Here is a 15988-nt window from a genome sequence, read left to right on the forward strand (position 1 = left end):
TTGTGGACTACAGGAAAAGTAGAACCGAGCACTCTCCATTCTCGTCGATGGAGCTGCAGTGGAGCAGATTTGAGAGCGTCAAGTTCCTTGGTGTCCACATCACCAACAAACTATCATGGTCCAAACACACTAAGACAGTTGTGAAGAAGGCACAATAAAGTATATTCCCCCTCAGGAGATTGAAAAGATTTGGCATGGGTCCTCAGATCCTCAAAAGGTTCTACAACAGCACCATCGAGAGCATCACTGCCTGGTATGGCAACTGCTCGGCCTCCGACCACAAGGCACTACAGAGGGTAGTGCATACAGCCCAGTACTCGGGCCAACCTTCCTGCCATCCAGGACCTCTATACCAGGAGGTGTCAGCGGAAGGCCCTAAAAATTGTCAAAGACTCCAGCCACCCAAGTCATAGACTGTTCTCTCTGCCACCGCACGGCAAGCGGTACCGGAGCGGCAAGTCTAGGTCCAAGAGGCTTCTTAACAGCTTTTACCACCAAGCTATCTGACTCCGGAACAGCTAATCAAAGGGCTACCCGCTCCTTTACTCTGCTGCTACTGTCTGTTTATTATCTATGCATAGTCACTTTAATAACTCCACCTACATGTACTGATTACCGTACTGTACTGATGTACCTCAATTACCTCGACTAACCGGTGCCCCCGCACTTTGACTCTGTACCGGTACACCCTGCATACAGCCCCGCTATTGTTATTTTACTGCTGCTGTTTAATTAATTATTAGTAACTTTTATTTTCTACACTTTTTTTTCTAAAAGCATTGTTGGTTAAGGGCTTGTAAGTAAGCATTTCCCTACACCTGTTGTATTCAGAGCATGTAACACATTTGATTTGATTCAGATATGGTGACAACAATGTAGGCTGTGTTTAGGCTGTGTGTATCTGTCACCTTGATTACTCAAATTTCTCTCAACCTGTGCAACTATGTTGTAAACTTTAATTCATAGGCTAGGTTGTAGCAACCTTATGATGGATATAGGGAATAGAGAAAAATTTGAGTATCATCATCAAACCTATCGATGTGACAGTCATCCAATATGCTGTAATAGAAATAAGGCCATGCTCATACAAAAATAATCATCCTCCCTCATCTTAAATGGCACCGACCGCCACTGGTGTGATATGCAGAAATCACTCCTCCATTTCCTGGATGCTAAAATTCTAATAGTTTGCCAAAATTTAGATTTCGTGAAAAAACAAGGTCCCTTGTTATTGTACCACCTAAAATTTTCAGCAGTTTGAAGCTGGTGTACAAAACCAAACGTAACATACACAAAAAAATTTAACTTTAGGATGGGAAGCCTAGAAATAGTATACATAGAACAGATCTACCGCGTCGTAGACTTGGTTTCAATGAGAATGACAGATCTATAACTCACATTTCTATGTGAATTTCGTCACCCCAAAAGTTACATATTGCAGCTTTCAATGGCTATAAGGTTACAGCTGAAGTCGGAAGTTTACCTATACTAGGTTGGAGTCATTAAAAATTGTTTTTCAACCACTCCACAAGTTGCTTGTTAACAAACTATAGTTTTGGCAAGTCGTTTAGGACATCTACTTTATGCATGACACAAGTCATTTTTCCAAAAATTGTTTACGGACAGATCATTTCACCTAGAATACACTGTATCGCAATTCCAGTGGGTCAGAAGTTAACATACACTAAGTTGACTGTGCCTTTAAACAGCTTGAAAAATCCAGAACATTATGTCATGGCTTTAGAAGCTTCTGATAGGCTAATTGACATCATTTGAGTCAATTGGAGGTGTACCTGTGGATGTACTTCAAGGCCTACCTTCAAACTCTGTGCCTCTTTGCTTGACATCATGGGAAAATCAAAAGCAATCAGCCAAGACATTAGAAAGAAAATTGTAGACCTCCACAAGTCTGATTCATCCTTGGGAGCAATTTCCAAACGCCTGAAAGTACCACGTTCAGCTGTACAAACAATAGTACTCAAGTATAAACACCATGGGACCACGCAGTCGTCATACCGCTCTCCAAGAGATGAACGTACTTTGGAGCGAAAAGTGCAAATCAATCCCAGAACAAAAACAAAGGACCTTGTGAAGATGCTGGAGGAAACAGGTACAAAAGTATCTATATCCACAGTAAAATTAGTCCTATATCGACATAACCTGAAACACCGCTCAGCAAGGATGAAGCCACTGCTCCAAAACCACCATAAAAAAGACAAACTACGGTTAGTAACTGTACATGGGGACAAATATCGTACTTTTTGGAGAAATGGCCTCTGGTCTGATGAAACAAAAATATAACTGTTTGGCCATAATGACCATCGTTATGTTTGGAGGAAAAAGGGGGAGGCTTGCAAGCCGAAGAACACCATCCCAACCGTGAAATGCAGGAGTCGCAGCACTTGTTGTGGGGATGCTTTGCTGCAGGAGGGATTGTGCACTTCACAAAATAGATGGCATCATGAGGTAGGAAAATGATGTGGATATTTTGAAGCAACATCTCAAGACATCAGTCAGAAAGTTCAAGCTTGGTCGCAAATTGGTCTTCCAAATGGACAATGACCCCAAGCATACTTCCTAAGTTGTGGAAAAATGGCTTAAGGACATTAAGGGCAGCAAAGTCAAAATACTGGAGTGGCCATCACAAAGCCCTGACCTCAATCCCATAGAAAATGTGTGGGCAGAACTGAAAAAGCGTGTGCGAGCAAGGAGGCCTACAAACCTGACTCAGTCACACTCTCAGTTACACTCAGTCAGGAGGAATGGGCTAAAATTCACCCAACTTATTGTGGGAAGCTTGTGGAAGGCTACCCGAAACGTTTGACCCAAGTTAATCAATTTAAAGGCAATGCTACCAAATACTAATTGAGTGTATGTTGACTTCTGACCCACTGGGAATGTGATGAAAGAAATAAAAGCTGAAATAAATAATTCTCTCTACTACTATTCTGACATTTCACATTCTTAAAATAAAGTGGTGATCCAAACTGACCTAAGACAGGGGATTTTTACTCAGCTTTAATGTCAGGAATTGTGAAAAACTAAGTTTAAATGTATTTGGCTAAGGTGTATGCAAACTCCCGACTTCAACTGTATGTGTGCACATATCATGTTTTTTTGTTTCAAATGCGATCTGTGTAGACAAATGTGATGTTAGTTTGGTAGCTCACACATGCATGTATGCAAACACACACACACACACTGCTGTACTGCTATATTTTGAGGGAGTGCGTGTGCGGTCAGCTGAGCTGGTTTAAAACCAGGAAGAGGCAACAACGTGATCTTCACGTCTAGTCCTGTCCAGCCACAACACTATCTATATTGTCAGCACTGCTCTCTCACACTTGGGTTTTTTAAAGTGGTTTTTCAGTAGAAAATAAAAAATACACAGAGGTAGAGCAGCCAATTCCCTGTCCAGAACATCCAGTTAACCCAAGGACCAACCAAGTTATATTACTTTCTTCGCTTACCTCAAAGAGTCTGCTAAGATATAGTCATGTTAACACACTCTGTTCACATTTGACATTTTTGTCACTTAGCAGACTCTCTTATCCAGAGTGCATACATTTTCATACTTCCCCCCCCCCCAGTACTGTGCCCCGTGGGACTCGAACCCACAACCTTGATGTTACGAGCACCATGCTCTACCAACTGAGCACACACAAAAATAGCAACAAGCATATTATTGAGTGAACAATTACTTCATTGATAAATATCAAATTACTAGCAACCAGTGTTTCAGCAGGGTCTTCTTGTTAAGGGGAAGAGGTAATGGCTAGCCTTTTGATAAGCATGAAAAATGCATTGTTTGGCCAAATGAGCAACTTGGCACGATGCATGTCACATGGATTATGTTGTCATTCTGTCAGACTTTCCCCAAGTTATAGCACATACTATGTTACATAAAGCAAGTTCCTAAAGGACTATGGGCTGGTGTCCCAGACTGAGATTAAACCCAGACCTGGTCTAAAAATATTTTTAAATGGAGATTTCCCATCGAGCATGCTCTTAAATCCAGAACTAGGCTTAATCTGTGTCCAGGAAACCACCCCCAAGAGTTTAGTCTGCATCGTGTTTTCCTTCTTGCTATGGAAAATGTAGTATCGTGATACCACCCCATGAGTAAAAGTGTAGTTCAAACCCTGCACACATGGCAGTGGCACATAACAGAAACCTCCAAGGTAAGGTTATAACATTTCACTTGAACCCGCAATCACAGTCTCCTTTGCACTGTGTCTGTTATAACACTTGCAACAACTAAACAAATGGCAGTCACAACAACTGGAGTCAGCCTGAGGCTGTGACTATCCCTGTGTAATGACACTTTCAGGTAAAGTGATACTAAAAATGTTTTTAGCGCATCTATGCAGGCACGCACGCGCACACACACACAGGCATGCAGACAGACATGAGAGGCAGGTAGGCTCGTACACTCACACAATGAACTAAATTGGTTATCGGAGAGGGATGGAGAGAAAGAGGGAAAGAGGAGAACAAGACGGAGAGAAAGAGATCTAAAAGGCTATACAAACGGAGAGTGGTGTCGATTCCTCTGGCGTGGCACACGTGAAACTGGCGTAACTATATCCTCACATTACTATGACCATGACCTCATCCTGACTAGTGTGTGTGTGTGTGTGTGTGTGTGTGTGTGTGTGTGTGTGTGTGTGTGTGTGTGTGTGTGTGTGTGTGAGCTAGTCTCATGTGTCCAGGTTTTTTCCTTTTCTCATACACACACACATGCACACACACACACACACACACATGCACACACACACACACACACACACACACACACACACAAACACAGCTGCTCTCCCATTGCTACAAAACATCAGCCATACTCATAAACTACTGTAGCCTACAGTACATCAAAGAACCAAGTGTTTTGCCCATTGCATGAGTCAAACTTTTCAATGACTTTATAGGTCGTATTTGAGCCTCTTGTAAATGTAATACCTTCACTGACAATAAGGCTATTCTGTCCAAGCGTATGCCTTAGTTGCACAATTACACGATTACCAATGATCTATATCACATTTTCTAGTAATTGAGGCAACCTTAACCTACAATAAATACATGGTGTAGAATACAACCACACCACCATGCAGCTAGCGCACTCCTTTCAACAGGAAATGTAGCCTTCATTAGTTTACAGACGCACCTGAATCTACCTAAGGTTACACTACACCTGGATTCCAGACAACCTTGATATGAGTGAAATATGGAATCCTACCCGTCACCGTCGAAACGCGTCTTTCCAGTCCGCCTGTCTCTATTTGAGGTCAAGATTCTATCTGTCCATCTGTTAGGAAGTAAAGGAAAACAATCGTGAGTACAACATACATTCAGCACTGAGTGAGTTTTGAGGTGCACCATTTAAGTGCATCATCACTTTCTGATGGGCAACCAGATGACGCGAGAGAATTGATTGTTTCAATAAATATCTAATCAAATACGTGGGTAAATGCAACAGCGTGATGACCTTTCACACGCGCTAAACTCTGCCTCAATTCTCCCAACATAATGCAAACGAAGAATTGAATATTATCTTTTACGTTTAAATTGTACAGACTATTCAAGAGTAGACCAAATAATAAGTAGCCTACCTCCGTGGTTACTATTTGACACATTAATCTGAGAACAGTTTTCTAATTTATTGACGTCTTCAACGCTGATATTAATTAGCGAATGAAATTCAACAGGGGAGCAACATGTGGTCCAATTTTGCGATACATGTAGGCCGTCTGTAATATGAGGCTACTGTAAATGTAGCGAATGAAATATCTTGACAACTCCAAAAGAAATTGACGAGCCTACTTCCTTTCGTCAAACGCGCAACAAAAAACTAAGCGAGAGGTGTTGACATAATCTGTCTAATTTTCGCATTGTAGAAGCTATCATTTCTGCGACGTTACTGTTGAGTTGATCTGTTAGTCTAACGTTCATCTCCTTTGAGGAACAGTAAAATGAGCCAGTTCGGTCTCAGGGCTCCACCTGCTGAACTCAAAATACTCTTTGCGTGTGAGAGGGCGCGCACCCATTTTATCAGCCTGTCTGAATCATGTCCATTTGAGCTAAAAGTGGAGACCACACAATCGCACAATAACATTGAAACAGCTCACTCGAAATGCAGGGCTTTATTCAATCTGTAACGGTGAGGCGTTATGGGCCTACAGATTCTGCCCAAGAAATGTAAAGGGGATTTCAGATTGAGCCGAAATTTGCAGCATTGACCGCTCGGCTGACAGGAATATTGCCTTTAACTTTCAATCGCGCTGTAATGTTGAATTTCTCTATAGAGATTGCTGCAAGGATAATAACGAGTAAAGAAAGGATGTGGTATATTGTGTTGTTATAGAGGATTTCGAGTTCACACACACAAACAGAAAGGCATATGCAAGTGCCCGATGAAAAACTACAAATAGCAAGAGACATGTAGAAAATACATGCAAAGGCATTGTAATAAATAATATGGTGTTATTGTACAATTAACAATATGGTGTTAATTGTACTGTATGTATGTGTATGAATGTAGAGAAGCAATTAGCAAATTAACACAAATAAACAAACAGACAGAAACCCACAAACAAACACAGACAATACTAGTGCACTGCCCTGATGTTCACATCCAGTAGTGTCCATAGACAGACTCTTCAGAGTGTGAGGGTAAGATAAGGAACATGGCAGGGAGGGAGAGACGAGATGAGTGCAGACAATGTACAGTGCCAGCCTCACTCTGCCGGAGTAGACAAAAACATGAGGTGCCAAACACACATACAACACACTCCAACAAAACTTTATTGAAAATAGGTAATGACCTTGTCACTGCAAATTCAAAACTGGACAAAAAAAAATGATCTGTTGAGCAAAGAAGACGGATAACTCCTTCTATTCAGCTTACAGTTGTACAACATTGTGGTGTGAAATAATAGGAAAAAAATGGCAATTACTTTTAGTGTTCGGCAGGTATGCCAAAAGGATTTTCCCTTTTCAGTCTGTGTGTGTGCCTCTGTGAAGTCAAACATCAGAAGGGAAGTGGCTGTATAGCAGTTTACCTCAACAGCATTTGCTTTGAAATCATGTACGGCTTAATGTAAAATTATGTGTTCCTAACATATTTTCAAAGAATCAAACATGAATCTAAATTTTGAGAGTACAAATTGGGGCCACAATTAATCAAGGATGGACCGCAAACGGTCCCCGGGCCACAACATTAATATAAATTGTGTATTGATCCATGGGAGTGCCGAGTTTAAATTCAAGCTACAAGCACGTATCCCAAGTTAGGATTGGGTCCACCCCACAGTCATACCCATGACTTGTTGGCTGATTACTCTTGCCATAAGTACCAAAGGAGAGACACTAGCTGTGTTGTATTATGGTTCTGATAAACTTGTTGATATCAGTTTGTTTTGAGTGGAATTGTAATTTCACCTTAAATGAACTGAAGAGAGCCAAAGTGTAAACAGTGCCAGGCTGGTTCAGACAATTCCAAAAGATGAACTGACTGAATCTATTTGACCATCCCAAATCAGGTTAGAGTTATCTCCATGGGCCGTGCTCAATGACATATTGTAGACATAGGGTGGATTTGGCCGAATGGAGAACGTTTAGTCTCATTTAAAAGGGAATAATCCTATTATCTAGGAGAGTGAGTTGAGGAGTGGCTGCTGATCTGACCCAGAATGACCAGGATTGTGAGAACTAAGAGTTCAGCTGTGACTGTGGCAAATGGGCCAGACTGCTACTGCTGTTGTGTCTTACAGAATGTTGTCACCATACAGATGGAGTTCAGTAGATTTTACATTCCTTCCAATATAATAAATATACAGCATAAAAATAATAGGCCCTAAAACTGAACCCTGGAGGACCCCCTTCGTAAGCCGTCGAAACTCACATTTCCGTGCCCTCCTGTACCACACATTGTGTTCTGTCAGAGAGATAAATGCTGAGGTGTCTGTGGGTGAGGACGGGTAGAGCTGAGAGAGATGGGGAGGAGGACAAGTGAGGTGTAGAAGTACAGAGAGAAACAGAGAGGGAGAGAGAGATACCATGCACACATGCCTCAGTAATACTGAAATGTACAGCTCTGAGCTCTATGACCAGTGGGGTGCCAGCTCCGCTCCAAGGCACAGGAAGCCAATAGGAATGAAAGGAATGCAGTCAGGCAATGCAGTGATGGAGGGAACAGAAGTTACCATACACACAGGGCAGATTACCAAAAAGAAAAAAAAACAGAAAGAAAGATAGATAGATACATACTGCACCTATCACAGTGTTCAACATGTACATGTATATGGCATAATTAAATATTAGATGTAGAATATTTGATAGAGATTATTATTATTATGAGGAGTCCTACTGTAGCTTCATGCAGTGTTATGATTCCTGGAATATGTCATATTATCTCAGTCACAGATTTCCTGGTACTGGGTGGAGGCCTGAGGGTATATCCCTGGGCAAACACTCATCTGTTATTCAATCTCTGGGGGGGGGCACAGGGTGTGTTCACCACCCTCCATCTATTTATTTCAGTCTCTCTGTTCTGTGGCTCTGCTCTGTTCTGTCTGTCTGTCTGACGGTCTCTTTCTCTGATAGTGAGACACACCGGCTGAGCTATGACTGCTGTGTGTCACTGAGCAAAACTGTCCTTTCCACTGGCAAGGCAGAGCAGGAAGCGTGAAAGAACTGAGAGAATGAATGTGATGGATCATTGTTGTGTTCCAGCCTTTCCCATGCACATGTGAAAGATGTGGTGACATTTATCTTTGACACTTGGAAGGTCTTATCTTTTTTGGGGGTGTATAGTTATGGTATAATCCATTTACTGATATTCTATTTACTGTCTCTCTCTGCCATTACATCAATTCCCTTTCATATCAGGGTAGTGTGTTATCAGAGACCACTCTAGTCAACGTCCTGTAACAAACCTCAGACTCGACTGTCTCTAGCTAGCAGTGGTGTGGTGACTGTGAAGGTGTTGAGATGCTAGCGAAAATGGGTTGCCTTTCAGCCTTTCCATTCCTGGTAGAGATGCTATGTTACGCTAAGCCACAGAGAAGACAGATAAAACACACTCACTTCGTTTCACTGGAAACAGAGATGCTGGAAAGCGCAGTGATATGACGCCCTCACACACTCCTCTGTGTGTGTGTGTGTGTGTGTGTGTGTGTTTGTGTGCGCGCGCGTGTGTGTGCGCGCACGCGTGCGTGTGTGTGTGTGTGTGCGCGCGCGTATCTGTGTATGTGTGTGTGTGTTTGCGCATGTACTGTAACCTCAAAGGATTTGTCTTATGTCTTGCTCTCTGCAGGCAACAACTTGAAATTAATGACATCAAATGTAGGTTTCATTTAAACCCTGCGCCTGACTCCTTTGAGACCACGGGAACGAGTTGAAACTTCGTAAGCTAGTATCATGTACGTTTCAAATCTAAAATGCTCGACAAAGTTCATTCACATGGAACACACCTCGTTGATGACAACAAATTGAAAAGACGAGGGAGGCCATGAATAATAAACAGTACAGCATTTTTCCTTTCTGTCTATGTTGCTATTAGTGGGTTTTCCTTCCACCCCCAAGTGAGAATTGAGAAAAGTTGTTAGTCATCATACATCCAGCATCACCTTTTACTGCAGTGGGCTAAATCAGGGTCGAACAGAGTGTTTCTTGGGAGTCTTAAACAAATCTATTTAGAAACAAAAGTATACACCTCACACGCATGGTTATTGGTTTAAAACAATAAGACACCTGTACCATGTCAGATATAGAGTTGAAATGTATTTCATTTTTAGTTTGCATCCCAATATTGCACTATATACATCAGAGAAGACTGAAATATAACAAAACCGTATAAAAACATGTTTTTTTTATGTATTAATGATGCAATTATGAAAAATATGAAGAACATTCCATCCATGAGGCTAAAGAGGGTGCTTTTGGTCACTGACTGCTGAAAAAGGCTACCACTTCTCCTTTTGCACATACCTGCAAATCTCCCTTTCCATCACCCAGTGTCTGTGCCCCTTTCAAAAGCTACCTTTCAAAGTGACAACAACAACTAGTGATTGTTGGTCATTATATGGTATATAGTTTTGCAGTTATAATTTTGAGCAGCAGGTAGCCTAGCGGTTAGAGCGTTGGGCCAGTAACCCGAAAGGTCGCTGTTGCATAATACCAGAGCCGACAAGGTGAAAAATCGTCCGATGTGCCTCTGTGCAAGGCACTTAACGCTAATTTACTCCAGGGGTGCAGTACTACTATGTCTGATCCTGTAAAAACAGCACGTTTCACTGCACCTATCTGGTGTATGTGATAATAAAACATCAATTTTTGTTGTGTTGTTACAGAAATATACTGAGAGTCATGCAATGACTCAACTTTTCCAGCAGGGGGTGGCAGTTAACGAACCATTTGACCACCCTGAGGCTAAAGTACTTCTCATTGAATCTCAACATTGGCTAAAGCCCAAGGGAGTCTTACCATGACAAAAATCACCCATCACACATCCTCTTTACCCATTATGCACAATAATTCCCTCTCTGCACTTGACCTATGGTCTCGGTCACTCCTCTACTAAGACTGAGAGTCAACTACTGTCCCAGAGAGAGTGTTATGTCCCAATGGGCTACTTCTGTCTGACAGTGACCTTTTGACGTCTTGACCTAGTGACCTCCACAGGCTAAACACAGTCTGTGCTGGAAGATTTATCACCGCAACAGAAATACTGGCCATAAGTAATTAAACGGAGTCGAATTTCACAGAGAGAGTTTCTGTTCCGCTAAAATGAAATTAATTTGATTGAATTTCAAATTCATGTAATAATCAGAGAACTCATACTAGTCCAATAAGCATAACACAGGGTGCAATCATAGTGGTTACTATGCAAATATGACCAATTTGAACTTTTCATAACTAGGTACCGAGGGCATTTTGTGAAATATCACTGTTTTGCACACTGTAACTCTAAACAAGAGTTGGTCTGGAGTGAGATACCATCTCTAGTATGGAAATACTTAATTTGTGTGTTATTTACAACACATACTCTCATCTACGTCTCGTATAACTTCAATGGTGAGCAGTGAGCATCTATGAAACAGTGCACATCTACAATATGAATTCATCGAATTGTTCTGCTTAACAGTAGAGATTTATTTAGGTGTAGATGACATCAGTCCTAAACCTCTATATGAAGTGCTTTCAACTCTCAAACCAACAAGAACTCCTTGGACTGTAATTTGAGTTTGTCACCTCCAAGTGACCTCCACAAATAGCTTGTGAATGTCCTCATTATGGACCATTATTGTCAAAAAGGGCATAAAACTCCTGATTTAGGAGCTCAACAAACCACACATACACAACTATATATATATGGAGTAGCCCTGGGAAGATTAAAAATAGAGAGGAACTTTAGTGTTTTGGGCAAGAGAGTGAGCAAAAGGCTGAGCCATGAGTTCAGTCGTGTTTTTTTTTTTATCAACCTAGATTTAAGTGTGGTGCACTGTAAGTTCAAGATGAGGAGGATCAAGAAATCAAGAGCTGGGAATGCTCTGTACTCTGTTTTTTGTGTCTTATGATGACTAGTTTTGATCTAGTCTCTGATAATGACTTTATGTTTTCAACTTTTGGTTGCCTGAAGATTGTCCCACGCCGTAGAAATACAATCAGTGGTAAAGTACACAAATGTCGAACTCTACAGCTAGGACAGCTTTTGTAGCCATACAACTAAGAAAATATTTGTATGTTGCAATTTCAAATTGCGCTATCGCTATCATAAAGGCGGTTTTTCAAAGGAATAAGAAGACGTGTGCCAATGGACAGGAAGGGAGAGAGTGGGGAAATGAGATGGACAAATTGCAAGCACATTTAGTTGATTTGTTCTTTTTCCCTGCTTAGGGACCCGTAGGGCAGTGATCAGTGCTGTGGGACACATGGAAATACATTGGTCAGATTATGAAAGCAGGCCAATTCACTCTCAATGCTCCTAGCTATCTCTCCTCCTTCTCACTCTGAAAGCTTTATTAACCGTATGGGGAGAAAGTAACACATCAGATCGATCAAAACAAAATGAACCATTAGGAAATTTCCCCTTACCCTGTCTACTCTCTCTGTTTCTGTGTGTGTCTCTCTCTACACACACACACACACACACACACACACACACACTTGCACGCACAAACACACACACATGCACACACACACACCCTGACACTGGTGGTGGGACTGTTGTTTTGTGTTCCCTTCTTCTGAGCGGACTGACTAAGTCTCAGGGGTGGGTGGGGTCTGTTTCCAATTTTCGACCCTCTCCCCGTCCCGAGTCCCAAGCAACATCACCTCCGAATTCTACGACAAAAGGAAAAACCTACTGTAGGTACAATAATCATATTTTCCTCCGAATGCCCAGAGTTTTTCCGCCTGTGATATTAGTGTGGTATCATTGAACATGAACAACAAAGCGAGTGTGGGAAGCTACATCACAAAGTGAGGAAGAACCAAAGCTAAAGCTGTTCTCCAGAAACGCACAATGAGAGACTTGACACATGAACATCTGCCGGGGAGTTTGACTCAAACAAGATGACAACAACAATGAATCAACAAAACCCCGTCTTTACCAACTTGAGTAAACAACATATCTCCTCATCTGCACACGTGTTACCCTTACTCTCTAACGTGAGCATGTCAAGTACACTGGAGTTGAAGTGAAGTGAAGTGTAAAGTGACATCTCATTCTCTTGTCAGCCCATCTCTAATCGCATAGAACCCCTGAGAAACCAGATTGCAGAGTGATACAAAAGTACCCATCTGATACAGAACAGTAAAACTATTTTTTTCTTACCAGTATTAGATTTGGACAGCCAGTGTTAGGTGCTTTCTTGTCCCTCATACAGCAGTCAGCAAGCAGGTCAATCTCAGAGGGACGGGTTGAAGTGGGTGGGTGGGTTAGATACTTGCTGGACAGCGGGGTGGGTAGAGAGCAAGTGTGTACGTTCAAGGAGAGAGAGAGAGAAGAAGTGCTTGAGACAAGGGGCTTGCTCTGCCTTTTGAGCCACTCTCACTTCCGTTCTCTCTCTCTCTCTCTCTCTCTCGCTCTCTCTCTCTCTCTCTCTCTCTCTCTCTCTCTCTCTCTCTCTCTCTCTCTCTCTCTCTCTCTCTCTCTCCCTCTCTCTGACTCACACAGTTGCTCAGCTCTATCAGTGTGATGTAGGTTTTGTCAGTGCAACCCCCGAACCAGAAGCTACGGGGAGAGTAAGAGAAAAAAAATGGAAAGTGTGTGTGAGCAGTGGTGTAAAGTACTTAAAGTAAAAATACTTTAAAGTACTACTTAAGTCGTTTTTTGGGGTATCTGTACTTTACTTTACTATTTCTATATTTTTGACTACTTTTACTTTTACTACACTACATTCCTAAAGAAAATAATGTACTTTTACTCCATATAATTTCCCTGACACCCTTAATACCCTTTATACATTTCAAATGCTTAGCATGGCAGGAAAATAATCGATTTCACGCATTTATCAAGAGAACATCCCTGGTCATGCATTCTTCCTCTGATCTGGCGGACTCACTAAACACAAATGCTTTGTTTGTAAATGATGTCTGAGTGTTGGAGTGTGCCCCTGGCTATCCATACATTAAAATAACAAGAAAATGGCACTGTAAGGTTTGATTACAGTTTTTTCCAACTGCTTACACACGTTTTCAAAACTGTCTCCTTTTTTCAAAACTCTACACACAATTCCCAAAACTGCACACACAAAATGCAAAATGTCTCACATCTCCTTCAAAATGTAACACTGCATTCAAAAGGCCATAAACACATGTCAGAATGAAGCATTTGCATCGAATGGCAAACACTGCTTTCATAATAGTACATTTTTGGATATACCCTGTAAACACTGTTGTTCTAAATCTAGAGCTCTTTGGTCTTTCATAGGCTTATATCTACATTTCAATACAATGTTCTACAGTGAAAGTAATCTGCTGAGAGGGGTAACAAGTACACTGTAAACACCAATGCAATGTAGAAACAGAAAAGATTTATTAGGCCAAACATTACTGTTGTATACAGTAGCACAAAACCATAAACATATGTAAACCAATATTATATTCTTTAGAATACAGTAAAGAACACAATTGTGTGTGTGGGGTCCCGGGGGGTCAGTCCAGGAATTGGTAGGGGGGGGCTTCATCTCTTCTCCGGCCTCTTCTCCGGCCTGGGTCTGGCCACAATACTTCATCCACATCACAAGATACGTTTTCTCTTGCCAAACATCGAGGGAAGTATCTCCTAGCATGACGTATCCAACCTTGGACAGAGGCAACCTCTATGTCCCCACATGCGTCCTCCATTGGCTGGAGAAGCGGCATGCGGGCATATGGTTGGCGATCAACCATATGCCCGCATGCAACTACAAATTGTGGATGGGTGGCAAACCAGTTTTGGACCAGAACAGCCCGGTGAAAACTAACATTGGTGCCGTTGGAGGATGCGTTGTATGGTCGACAGGCTTACAGCATTGATGTTGTTAAATATGGTGTCATTATTCAAGATATGCTCTCTTATCTCTCTTGCATTGTTGGCCAAAACCATATTTATAATTGCAGTCTCTTGTACATCTGTAAACAAGCGTCCTCGTCCTCCATGATGTCTTTGCCTTTCCACTCTGTACAGAATTCAAACACAGTATGTGTTCAGCATAGGAACTGTAAACAATGTACAAAATGTTTTACTTTTTCCAACACTGTGTGTGTGTGTGTGTGTGTGTGTGTCAGAGAGAAAGTAAGAGCGAGAGAGAGAGAGTGTGAGAGAGCGAGAGTGAGAAAGAGAGAGAGAAAGAGAGAGAGAGAGAGAAAGAGAGAGAGAAAGAGAGAGAGAGAGAGAGAGAGTGTGTGTGTGTGTGTCAGAGAGAAAGTAAGAGCGAGAGAGAGAGAGCAAGAGTGTGAGAGAGAGAGCGAGAGTGTGAGAGAGAGAGCGAGAGTGTGAGAGAGAGCTGAGAGAGAGAGAGAGAGAGAGAGAGACTGTGGCAGACATTGACAATGGCAGGAAATGTTGTATCAGGATGCACTGTATGAAAATACAAACAGTAAAATCAAATAACACCCATAAAAACAACTTAAAAACACATTGTACTCAAAATATCCTTTAGGAAGGTAGTGTTTTGACAGTTACTGTACGTTTTTAACCTGGCAATGCAATATCCCTCGGGCCATAACAATGTATCTTGTAGAGGGCTTTTACTGCAGATTATTATTTATTGATAGTCACTGGTTCAGGGAGGTATCTCACAAACCATGATCAATAAGTTGAATGTGTTATTAGTCATATATACGGGATACGCATGGAATACATTTTCCAACAAAATTCTTACTCGCAGGTTCCTTCTCAACAATGCAACAACAATAATAAATAAGAAAATAAAAGAATATGAACAAAGTAAATGGCAGTAGAATAATACATTTTAGTATAAGTATAATACAGGAAGGCACAATTTATAGTCCAATATTTACACCTGCATTGGGGAAGGGGGGGGGGGGGGGCAAGTGTACAAATATGTGTGTGTGTGTGTGTGTGTACTGTATGTCTGTTTGGATGTGTGCACGAGTGAGTGAATGTGTGGTAAGGTGCGGACATACAGAGCAGGTGGTCTGTCCAGTTCAAATGTTTAGCAGTCTGATGGCTTGCAGATAGAAACTGTCTCGGAGACGGTTGGTATCAGACCTCATGCTTTGATGCCGTCTACCCGACGGTAAGTGAAGGAACAGCTCGTGGCCTGGGGGGTGTGGGTTTCCTTGATGAAGCTGCGTTCCTTCCTCGGGCCCCATTTCGAGTAGATGTCCTGGATGGGTAACCGTTGTGTATTTATTGGCTGCAATGACTGCCAATTTACCAATATTAACTGGAAGAACAGAGTCATCTCCAAAAATAATAAGGGAAAGATCTAGTGGTAGTCATACTAGTGACCTGTGATAAGATCTGAATAATGTCTTC

The 15988-nt window shown here is 41.7% G+C and overlaps 1 protein-coding gene and 1 long non-coding RNA gene across 4 annotated transcripts in view; one reads left to right on the top strand and one right to left on the bottom strand.

The window, feature by feature from the left end:
• The window catches only part of LOC110493950 (histone deacetylase 7), a 93986-nt gene extending 80944 nt beyond the window's left edge, over positions 1 to 13042 (bottom strand). The window contains exons 1-2 of one of the 3 annotated variants that reach the window (XM_021568570.3): positions 12836 to 13042; positions 5237 to 5305 (exon numbers count right to left, since the gene is read on the bottom strand). The gene's annotated coding sequence lies outside the window, so the exon portion shown is untranslated. Of the gene's footprint in view, positions 1 to 5236; positions 5306 to 5609; positions 6051 to 12835 lie in introns of those variants that run through there. The other 2 variants (XM_021568572.3, XM_036949967.2) reach the window with 2 other exon arrangements.
• The window catches only part of LOC149975892 (uncharacterized), a 144153-nt gene that overhangs the window by 110222 nt on the left and 17943 nt on the right, over positions 1 to 15988 (top strand). The gene's annotated exons all lie outside the window — the stretch shown is intronic.

Source organism: Oncorhynchus mykiss, chromosome 17 (assembly GCF_057628025.1).
Source record: "Oncorhynchus mykiss isolate SJ-2025 chromosome 17, ASM5762802v1, whole genome shotgun sequence".
NCBI classification, from domain to species: Eukaryota; Metazoa; Chordata; class Actinopteri; order Salmoniformes; family Salmonidae; genus Oncorhynchus; species Oncorhynchus mykiss.